We start from the raw sequence: 13,028 nt of genomic DNA, 5'->3' as shown, positions 1-13,028 counted from the left end.
AAAATATATAAAGCAATCAATAGCTTGAGATTTCTTTTTAAAAAGATACAACCAAGTAAATCGACTGTGCACATCCACAAGTGTAACATAATACCAATTTGACTCAGAATCCACAGGAGTCAGTCCCCACAAATCAGAAACCACAAGATCAAATAGAGTATTGTAAACGACAGTAGAAGCTGAAAATGGAAGCTTATGAGGCTTCCTTTGATGACACACAAAATAAACATGTTGCATATTATTAGTAACAGAAAAATTACCAAATTTTAAGGTAAATTTTAAGACCTGAGATGACGGATGCCCAAGTCACCGATGCCACAACTCAAATGTAGTACAAACAATAGAAGAGTTATGACTATCACTAACTCGGTGTTATTCATGTAATGCCTCAGATTTTGAAGCCTAGTAGTTTTGGGTTTTGAGTATAGAGACTATGAGAAGGTTGCACTTAAGTGATTAGTTATGCAATTTAGTGTTAGAATGGGCGTGCTGGTCTGGTGGTTAAATAAGTGTCAGTGAACTTTAAGGTTATGGGTTCAAGTCTTCGGGTGTGCATTTCTTTTATTAAGTAAGGCAATTTATTTTTCTTTGTTTTAAGTTAAATGTTTTTAATCTATTTTATTTTATTTTCTTATCTTTTCCACGTTCTCCTCTTTCTTCTCTGTCTCTACTGTTATTTCTTTATTTTCTTTTTGCTTGTTGGTTTCGAGAATTCCGCTCATCTGTCGTCACCTCCGATTGCTTCATCGTTGAAATAAGTGTGGATTCAAACTTTGTCTATGTTACTTTATACATTTATTATTCTTGCAAATTTCAATTTGGCTTTTCTAGACCGAATGCTAACTCATTAGTTTCAGGTTTTTAGTCGATGGAAGTGATGGGAATTCATCACTTTCTATTATATGTTGATAGAGCAAAGATTAGGGATGATTTCGGTGGCTTAGATGGTGGTTTTAGGTTGTTTTAGGGGTGGTGTCGTGACCTCCCTAACGACCACACTGGCGTGCGCTGAGGCATACAGCCGTGTGGATTTGGGAATTACGATTCAGGGTTAAATTTGGTACCACACAGCCTAGTCATACGGTTGTGTGGCCGATTTAGGGATTTTGTTGTTTCTTACACGGCTATGTCCCTTGGTCTACACGGGCGTATGAGTTTGGGGATTAATGTTTTAGAGATTTGGTGTTACACGGCCGTGTGACTGATTTGGGGATTAAGAATTCCACATGGGCGTATGTTTCGAAACACACAGTCGTGTCTTATGGGCACACGGGTGTGTGAGACCCTCACATGACCGTGTCTTTCCTGCACCTTATTTTAGTGATTTTGGGCAGTAAGCTACACGGCTTGTCCACACGGCCATTTTCCTGCACCAAACGGACATATCCCACTGTCACACGGCCATGTGCTACCCTTTATACGGGCGTTTGGACCCCCACACGGCCTGGATTGCTCCACACAGCCGGAGCACACGGGCGTGTGGCCCTATCTCACCAAATATTGTTGTTAGGTCAAAGTTACTGGTAATTGCTGCTCTATATAATCTAACCCTTGGTTAAGCTCTAGTGAGGGTATTTATGACTCTGATCTGAGTTTGAATAATGTGCTCTTTGTGATTAGGTATGTGACATGTTTGATTTTGAACCCGATTAATTGGATGGGTGCATGTGCAACTGGTTCTGTCTGATTGGTTGGATATAAATGTCTGCTTCTGATTAAATATCTGAAACTGGTATTCTAGTTGTGTACATCTGACTGCATACATACATACATATGCATAAACTATTTTGGGCGGGATTGTGAAGAGAAGGGAGTCTGATCTAAATTGGCAGCTGCTCTGCTGGTTATTACTAATAACCCCTAATGTAACACCCCCTAACCCCAAACCGTTACCGGAACGAGGTTATGAGGCATTACCGGACATATCAGACAACTTACGAATAATTTACAATTAATATAACTTTCATAGTATAATATAATAATTAAGTCCCTATCTTGAACTCTCGAAGTTCAAACACGTATTAAAAGTAGAACGGGACTTGTTCGAGTATTCCAAATTTTATTTTTTTTATAAAAATTTCGACAGCATTTCTGCTTATTTTTACCTAAACCTTCTGCAAATTCAAACCAAAACAACTAACACCAATATTTCACATTCATATAACTAATATTTATATCATTAACAAAATTTTAACTTAATAACTATCATAGCATCATTCAAAATTGATTAAAAACTTCATTCATTTAACAACTTAATGTTCATGTATCAAAATATCATGTACTTTCCTTACCATTTCATTTAACCATCTAAATTTTATAATTCATCCTTCACTACCCAAAGTAATATACATATTCAAGTGACTAAATAACACCTATGTACATGTCACCTTTACCCAAAAAAAAAATATACATCACCAAATTTGTGTTGAGTCGGGATTGTTCGGATGTTGAGCGAACACTTGACTTCTACTAACTCGCATACGGAAACAACCGACATTGAGTATGGATATACTCAGTGGTATTACTATAAATCAAGACTATTTAATATTAATAAATTACAAACATCAACCATAAATTTTATAATTATTTAAACTACTTTTATATATAATTATTTTACTTCATAAATCTTAAATTCATAATTCATTTTTCTCATACTAACTCAATTCATAATTTAGTTCATACATTCTTTCTCGTACTTTTCAATAGTGCTAAAACAAATAATCTCATTTTCAAAATTTCATTTCAATTATTTACCCTATTAACAAAGCTCGACTATGATGATATACGGATTTCATCCAAACACACCGAATATCCAACCCAAACACACCCGAATATTGTAAATCCTCCATAACACACCGGTATAATATATCCTCCCAAACACACCAATAAGGCATTAAATGCCTATTCGGATAAACCAAGTATATAATAATGAAACATCCTCTCGATCGAACTACAATCTCTTCATCATATCACAAATCCAATGGCATGCCATTTGTATCGAATCTAGTCCGACAAGTTAATAGGGTATTATTTTACTTTTCTAATTTCAATTTCATTTACACAAAATTTTCAATACTCATTCAATTCAAATATCTATTATCGTAATTCATATACAAATTAATTTTCACACAAGTGTATACCATCAACACCATACATTTGTCACAATTTATTTATTTTCAATCAATACACTTTTCAAATAATCACATATTCCATAATTCACTTATTCAATTCAATTTGATTCAATTTATATCACTTTCATTTTCACTCAATATTCATATCAATTTCACGTACTTACCTCAAGTCTTATTTACCATACATAACAATTAAAATTTCAGCAATCAATAATAGTTAAAATTTGAATTATAGTAATACACACCGTAATTCTCCCATTTTAGTCCTCGATGACTTTCTCCTTTCCTTTCGATGATGATGCTTCAGGTTCTTTGTTGGCTACGAAAATAATAGTAATTTACATTATTATTTACAGCATTAATTATAATAAATAATTAAATTTCTAAACAACTCCTACCTTATTCCCAATTTAATCCTAACTAAACTTAATTATTTTCTTAATCCAATTCACTCTCTTTTCTATTCAAATTTTGTCTAAACTTATATTTAACTATAAAATTTCCAGCATATTTCCCTAATTTCGAAATTTCTTCAATTTAGTCCCTACAACATAAAACTTATAGCCTAGTTTACAATTTAATCCCTTAATCAATTCTAACTTAGAATTCATTCAATTAAATCCATAATTCCATAATTTTTCCAACATGAACCCTACTTAGAAACATATGAACTCTTGAACTATCAACTTAATTTCATCAAAATCTTGTTTCAAAGCTCCTAAAACATCAAAATTAACTAAAAAGGACTTAATTGACTTACCAAATTAACTCCAAGCTTCAAATCCTTAGTTTTCTCTTTTATTTTTCTTTCCCTTTTTCTTTCTCTTTTTCTCCCCTGCTTCCCGTTTTCAATTCTGTTTCTATTCCCTTTTGTTTCTTTATTTCTTTAATTCTTTTATACTTTATTATTTTATTAACATAATATAATATTAATATCATATATTAAAATATCTTTTACTTTAATATTAAGTAAATTAATAATTATATAACAAGTGTACATATTTATATTATTACAAATGTCATTATCTAATTTGCTTATTAAATAAAAATCTCATGATTTAATTAATACAATTAATAATTATAAAATATCTTTATACTTAAATTATAAGTAATTAAATATTTAAATTACAAATGTACCAATACAATTCTTACACATGTATATTTTATTACCATACAATTGTCTTTTATTTAATTTATTTATAATATATTATCAATTAAATAATCATAACAATTTAATATAAAACCATAATAATAATCATTATAATATATAAAACCTAAAAAAATCTTTGATTTTATTTCACCAATATGCCACCTCATTTGTAGTCAATGGCTTAATTGCCATTTTAATCCTTTTTATTTTCTATTGCTTTATAATTAAACTTTTACCCTTTATTGAATTTAATCTTTTTTATTACTTACTCTAAATTAAGCTAAATTCACTTAATTAGATCCTAATTAGACACACCACTAGGCTCATAAATATTTTTAATAATTATTTTCGAACTTATTTCACTAAGACGGAGGCCCTATAACTCACTTTTCCGGTGCCCGTGAATTTCAGGTCATTACACTTAATACCCAGAGGGTTGTGGGCAGTCCCAATACCCTGAGGGTCGTGGACATTACTGATAATGGTATAGCGGATTACCGCCTTACACTGTACCACGTGTACGATATCTACTCTACGTACCACTATCTGGTCTGGCAATTATACTGCATGCCTATACCACGGGTTACTGCATTGCACAGTACAACTTATACGCTAGTTTTGCTGCGTAATATATCTGATCTGAAAGTTCATACTGCATGTCTGTACCACAGACTTCCGCATGGCACTGTCAGCTTACTGATAGCCCCTAATACCCAGAGGGTCGTGGGCAGTCCCAATTCCTTGAGGGTCAAGGATAATGCTGATGTCCTTTATTTTCGGGCAACCCGGGATGACATTATATGAAGTGTAGGGTTAGATGGATGAGTTGATTATATACTCACATGGAGTGATCGGTTGGATGAGCATATAGCTCTATTGAGGTGTGATGGGGGACAAAGAGGTGTGTTGGCTGGATAGGTGGGTTTTTTTAGCTCAACTACACTCAGAAGCATTTTGTCGACTATTTTTGAGAATGCGATCCGAAAAACATTTCTGACACTGTGTACTCTGGTTACGATTGTCTGACTGAGTTATAGCGACTGTGTGATTGAGTGTGTTTTAATATGTGCTAAATACTGTTATCCGCTGGTACGACAGTTTAGAACGTACCAACTGCGTATAGTTCTGTAAGTATGTTCCGCTTCTAAATTGCTTCCAAGTTTCCTGTACTTGTTTTTGTAGTTAGGTAGTTGATCTCACACTGAGCTCGAATAGCTCACCCCCTCTTCTGTTTTCCCTTTTAGGTACATTTTGGGTTCTAGATGCTGGACTCGGTACGCGGAGGTTTCGAATAGTGTTGGAGGGAACGAGCTATAAGTTTTATTTTAATTTTTAAATTGCTATTCGGATTTAGTTGAACTGTAAAGTTTTATAATACCGTGGTGCTACTTTTGTTTTAAGTTTTCATTCGTACATTTTATATTGTTAAACTTACTGATAGAATTTAAATGATTAAACGTTTTAGACTTGGTTCAGGATAAACGATTTCGCAAATAAAGTTTTGAACGCCTTGATTTGTAACATTTTCTCACGATCACTTTAGTGATCAATGTAGCATTCTGGATTCGGTTTGAACTTTTAGACCGGGTTTGGGGTGTTACAATTCAAGCACAAGTCCGGATGGACTCCGAAGCAGAAAAGGAAGATATCAGAGAAAATCTATACAACCCGTCATCCTTGAAGCAATATTTCATTGGTCTGAATATCCTTTACAAGACAATGAAAATGATGAAACTCGAAAAACACATTCATCAAATGCAATCATTTGTTTAAAGTAGATATAGTACTATGACCTAAATGTGCAAATTAGCATGGGTACCATCTCCCATGAGTAAGGGTGCCATACTTGAGTATTCAATAGTACCATATAGCAAAAACAAATCATTACAAACATGATTTGCTACCCTAGAATTAGGATATCAAGTTGTAACGACGATGTAACATCCCGATTTTGGGCCTAGTCAGAATAGTGGTTTCGGGACCACAAATTTGAGGTCATATAAAATTATTTTAATATTATTTTGAGGTCTCTAGCATGATAATATGATTGTGTAAAAATTTTGTTAATAAATTTTACCGTTTGAATGCTTAATTTGTGAAAATAGACCAAATCGCGTAAAATGCGAAAGTTGTGTTCCATTAGCTAAAGGTGTTAAATAGCTATAGAACTTAAAATTTGAGGTCCTTAATGAGTAAATTAGGCCATTATATATGTGTATGGCTGTAAATGAAGTGTAATAAATGAAAATTCAAAAAGTCAAAAATTGGGTTTGGGTTGGTATTTGATAATAAAAGCAAAAACTAATAAAATAAAAATCAAATGGTCATCTTTTTCTCCATCTTTTTCCACTGAAATTTTAAGGAGAAAAACCTAATGGAATCTTGACATTTTTAGCACAATAATCCCTTTACATGTAAGTCATTTTGGTGATAGTTTTTGATGTTTTTAATGTTTTTGAGATCCTTGAAGCATAATATAGTTCTTTCTACCATTATTTTGGGCTAGGGTTTATGTTCAAAAATTCACCCGTGTGTGTAATGCAATGGAGGAATATGGAAGTTTGGTGATAGATGAATATATTTTTCTAAGCGATTTTTTGTGAAAACACTTAAAAGGACTTGTTTGTAAAACATGTAAAAATAGGTGTTAAAAATGTGATTTGATGAAAACCGTAGGTTTTTATAAGAGGGAATATGAATTTTCTATGCTTAGGTGACAAAAAAACTGGCTGCATTTTATTTTTCGAGCCTAGGGGCTAAATTGTAATTATGTGAAAGTTTAGGGGTAAAATTATAATTTTTCCAAAATATTATTTATGGGCTATTTTGAATAATTTGGTAATTAAACAAGTGAAATTTTCTATTATAAATCAAGAAAAATGGAATCTAGGCCTAGACCGAGGAAAGAGTAAGATCTTAAACTAAATTGAATTAGTTGTCCATATTTTGTACCAAGGTAAGTTTGTGTGTAATTGGTATAGCATCCTATTATGTATTTAACATTTAATGTTGCATGAATTGTATATTTGTTTTTGTGAGTATTATTGATATTGTCCAATAAAAAATTAAGGTGATGAAAACTGGTTGAACCTCAAGAATACTTAAGGTACAAATATCATGATATTTGGGTTGATGAGATCCCGAGTAAGACCATATCTGGGCTATAGCATCTACATCGGTATGTGTTATCATGTAAGACCATATATGGGATATGGCGTTGATATGAAATCCCATGTAGGACCATGTCTGGGACATGGCATTAGCATCGACATATGAGATCCCATGTAAGACCATGTATGGGACATGTCATTGGCATCGAGTGGTAATCCCATGTAAGACCATATCTGGAACATGGCGTTGGCATCTTATTATATGAACGGGGTTTCCCGAGTATCCGTTAGTATTCCAAATGGTTCAACGGGCAGTCCGAGGATGTGTCAGAGAAATGATAAGGTATGATCATGTTGAAAGGGTATAGGTATGTACGCTAAGCTTGTAGTATTGAGATTACAACATGATAAAACTTTGTTAAGAGGAGAATAAAAAAATTATGATATTGAGTTCTATTGAATATTTTGTAAATTGAATGAGGTAGGGTATGGCTATAATGATTATTGAGAATGAGATGAGTCAAGTTATGTTATGTATGTGTATGGAAATGCATATTCTTATTACTTATTAATTACATGCAAGTTTACTAAGCTTTATGCTTACCCTCTCTATTTTTCATTTTCTTATAGTATCGTCAAGCTAGCTCGGGGATCAAAGTATGCCGGAGGCACGTTCACACTATCGATTAACTTATTTGGGTATAGTTAATCTCAACATTTTGAGTATGACATGTATAGGGACCTAGTCTTTTTATTATATGTCATATTGGTTTAGCCAAATGTGTTGGCTTATAATGATAGTTGATTCATTTTGTGTATGGCCATAAAATATGGCTCATAATAATTATTGGGTTGTAAACCTATCCATATATGTATGTGCCAATTCCATTATGATATGGCTTATGGTTAATGATGATTAAATGTTGATGAATGTCATGTGTGTGTATAAGATGGTGTGAAAATGCATGCATGCAAGTCTAAAAAATATTTCTTATTCGTATATATGTGTTTGAACAAATAAGGGTGGCATTTGGCTTGAAAAATAGCCTTAAAGTGGCCCACATGGGTGGGCACATGGGCATTTATCTAGACCATGTGTGACACATGGCTTCCCCCATGGGCATGTGATCTGGCTGTGTGTCCCCTGCACCCTAATTAATGCAAAACAGAATGCTCAGTAACAAACACACGGGCAGAGACACGGTCGTGTGTCTCAACCGTGTGAGAGACACGGCCATGTGTCTCGATCGTGTGAGAGACACAGCCTCAGAACATGAGTGTGTGCCCTGGCCGTGAAAAGTCTGCACCTGATTTTAGAATTTAATTCGCCACACAGTCTAAGGACACGGGCGTATGCCTTGGCCGTGTGACCACATTTTGTGCATGATGCCATAATCAGAGAGTTACACCGATTGAGGACACGGGCATGTCTCAAGCCACACGGGCGTGTGAAATCCACACGGCCCAACCATACGGGCGTGTGGCCCTTTATAATGTGAAAAATTTTCTAAGTGTTGTAAAAGTTCCAAAAGTTCTCAATTTAGTTCTAAACCACCACCAACGTGTGTTTTAGGCCTCGTGGGCCCATACAAGGAATGAAATACTTGTTAACGAATGGTTTTAATTTGGGTAAAATTTTATGGCCCGATTTTGTATGTTTGCTTACGTTTAAGTGCTGTAATGTCACGTATCCTATTCTGGTATCGGGCATAGGTAAGGGGTGTTACAGTCGATAAGTTTGTTGCTATTCAAAAAAGAATGCATAAAAGTAGGTTGGATTAAACTAGATTCTAACAAACCATGAGAACCGACAAGCTGCCCATGAGAATTAATTGAAGACCCAAGTGGAATTTGAGATGGGCCATAAACATTCGAATGAGGCGGGCTCACGTAAGTAGGTACCAAATTTGAAAATTTATACTAGCCCATGGAAGAAGCTGTTGCCCATATGACAATAATGAGTATAGAGACATGATTGGTCTACATCACAGGCCTAATATGAACCAATAAGCCATGTGACATAGGCATCAATGGTGGGCCATGTGAATAACAGATTGCATCATTAGGGTTATACCCAAGCTAAACCCTTTCTCTATTAGCAGAGAGTTACCAAGAGACTGATCAAGCCAGTAATAGCATTTTTTAGCAACATGTCCTAGCCAATCACACAGTTGGCATTGTGGACAACCACGACCACCCTGACCTTGACCACGGTGTGAAAAATCTGACAAACGAGACTCAATCAAGGAATTTTGTTCTACCATAGAAGACCCAAACGGAGCAGACTGTTGAACCAGATTCACCTGAATCGGAACCTCAATTACAAATTGTTTCTGTCGACTCTCACATTCAAAAAGCATGTTAGTGGAACAATCCAATGGAAGAGGTTTAGAAATATATTTGGCAAATGTCAAGACTGAGTCAAACTCCATCAAAAGACCAGTAAAGATGATGCTCACTTGTCATTCATCAGGAACATCATGACCGGAAGCATTAAAAAAATCACAAGTGGCCCTAATTTTGGCCAAATATTCCTTCACAGTCATGTGGTCTTTCTTTAAAGAATGCAATGAATGCCTCAAGCGCCTTGGTGTTCGACACCACCGCAAACCAGAGACAAGCCTTGCTCTAAACAGCATGAGTCGTGGTAGTGCCTGTCAAGTAAGGTAAGATATCGGTACCGGCAATAAATCACAACCAAAAATCCAACAATTTATCTTGCTAATGATGAGTAGCAAAATCAAGATTCGAAACCAACTTCTTCTTTTTTTTTATCAGGAACAACCGGAGAAGGGGTGGCCATTGTGCCAATAATAAAGTCGGTTAGCCTATAACTATAAACAATAAGACTAACCTGATACTTCCACTGAACAAATGTGCTTTCTTGAAGCTTTATTGTATCATGACAAGGAAATGAGTGAATAACTCAAAACGCAATGCCTCCCTCTAAGAAACAAGAAGTCGAAAACCACTGAATAATGATCGAAACATCAGAATCCTCTCCATCTATTGAAACTTGTTGAGCAGTTTCCATCAAACAACCAAATATTTACTTCCTAGGAACTTAGCTCTTGATACCAAGAAAAAATGTACCAAAAACAACAATGAATATAGAACAAAAAAGAGACTAGATCTGATTTATCATTCAAGAATAGAGAGAAAACCTTACTTTTCAAACTGTGAATAACATATAACCTGTGATAATGTGATATCTTCTGACTTTGATGAGATTTGTTTTACTTAAAGATAGAGATGCTTTCCCAACTGAGCTAATTCCGATAATGTTGAAAGCGATACTCAAATATATAAGTAAAAGTTGATTATAATGAGTCAGAACTCATAAAGGTATGAATAAATGTTATATTTAAATTTATGTGTATAGTAAGTAAAATTTTAAGGTAAGTATCAATATTGAATTGAATTTGTATGGATATATGTGATTGATGTGGAAATAGAATATTGATATATGTTATATTTGAAAATTTTATTGATTGAAAATGTGATGAAATTGATATGAATATGTGATTATTACGAAATTTGAATATTTGTTATTGAAAAATGAATTGAATTGAGAATATATGTGATTAATTGAAATGTGTATTGATTAGAAACTGGAAAGTGAATTGAATACCCTATTAACTGTACCGGGTTAAGTCGGATGTAGTTGGCATGCCATAGGATTGGAAGTGTTCAGGGATACTTCGACCTTGAGTCGATAAGGCACTATAAGTGTCGTACTGTTACTTCGACTTCGAGTCGATGAGGCACCCTGTGTGTCGTACTGCTACTTTTACTTCGATTTAATCTGATGAGGTACTGAGTACCGTACTGTTACTGTTTTACTTCGGCAAAGCCGATGAGGCATTGAATGCCGTATTAGTGTGTTGGTTGGATCCGTGTATCCGCCAAAGTCCGAGTCTTGTTAATAGAGGTAAATATGAATATTAAGTGAAATTGAAATGAGAATTGAATTCCCTATTAACTTGTCGGGCTAGTCGGATATAATTGGCATGCCATAAGATTTGGAAGAGTACGGGATATATCTGCTTTGCCGATCAGGCACTTTATGTGTCGTATATCAGGCACTTTATGTGTCGTATTTCAGGCACCTCATGTGTAGTATTAGGCACCTATGTGTCGTATACTGATCAGGTACTATGTACCGTTTTAGGCACAATGTGTCGTACTGGTGTGTTTGGTTGGATCTGTATCCGTTTGAGTCTGAGTTATGTTAATAAGGTTGAATAAATGAAATGATAAAATCAAATGAATTTAATCGATTGAACTATTGAAAGTATGAAAAAGTGGAATCATGAATTGAAATGTGAATTAAAATTGAGATATGAGATTGAAAGCTTGATCCAAAGGTTCATGAATTGATTAAAGATAATATAGATGATATATGATGCCCTTTGATGGAAGACTATTGTTGAGATATGAAATTAAATATAAATTAACACATATGACTTATAATGTTACATGTTTGATGTCTATTATTTATTATAGTTTTATAATTTGAATTATGGTAATACCACGAGTATAGACATACCCAAAGATACGGTTGTATTACTATAATTCAAATTATTTATTATTAAATGTTAAATTTAAATTATGTACATGGTAAGTGAAGTATGAGGTAAGTGTTATTGTTGAATTGAATGGATATTAAATTGAGTGATGGATAAATATTAGTGTTGAATTGTATATTGATGAGAAAGTGAAATTGGAATTGGATAGTGATATATGAAGTACATGATAAGAATTATTAGTAAATTACGAATGACTAGTGCATTTTGAAATATATTACATGAATTAAAGATAGAGAATATATAAATATACGGATTATTGGTACAAGGATTAAATTGTAAAGTATTTAAATGTATGAAATTAAATTGTAATGCTCAAGTAGACGGAATTTAGAACTACTAGAATATTAGTGGGATGCCATTAAGGAGCACATATGTGCTATATATATAACACTTTAGTGCTCTTTGTTTAATAGTGCATAATAATGCACCTCTATATTAGTTCCGTATATTCTAAGTGTTCTGTTTAGTCTAGTGGGCCTCTGTTAAAAAGGTAAACAACTTTCGTTACAAGGTAAAGTATTATCTTTGATTTGTGTTTAAAAGATTGAATTAAAAACAAATTGTGAAATGAAAGGATAGAGAATGGATTAGTAAGTAAAAATGATTATGACTGAGATATCAGACAATTTTTCTGAGGATTATTCATAATACGCGATGTTACTGTTAAGAAAGAAGTTATTCATGAGTAATCGATTTATTCAGGTATGGTATCTACAAAACGAATTTACTGGAAATTTCTTCTAAATTAGTTCTTTTAGTGAGCTGTATAATGTAGAATTATTGATGATTTTTGTAGTCAATTGTACAGTGGTAAAATGGAAAAGATATCTGACTGTAACTGTTATGATTATATATCTTACAGCAATCTTTTCTGGGTATTCTACATGATTTGTATATATATAGAAATCTATGTAATTGTTCATTTTTAAATGTGATTACTATTTTATAGAAAGGTTGGCTGATCATGATGTTAAATGGAATTATTGAAAGTCTGATTAAAATATGAGTGGTACTGCTTATCTCTTCTCTGGTTTTCTAATAAATTATA

The sequence above is a fragment of the Gossypium arboreum genome, chromosome 10 (genome assembly GCF_025698485.1).
Source record: "Gossypium arboreum isolate Shixiya-1 chromosome 10, ASM2569848v2, whole genome shotgun sequence".
Lineage (NCBI taxonomy): Eukaryota > Viridiplantae > Streptophyta > Magnoliopsida > Malvales > Malvaceae > Gossypium > Gossypium arboreum.
This window is presented reverse-complemented; position numbering follows the sequence as displayed.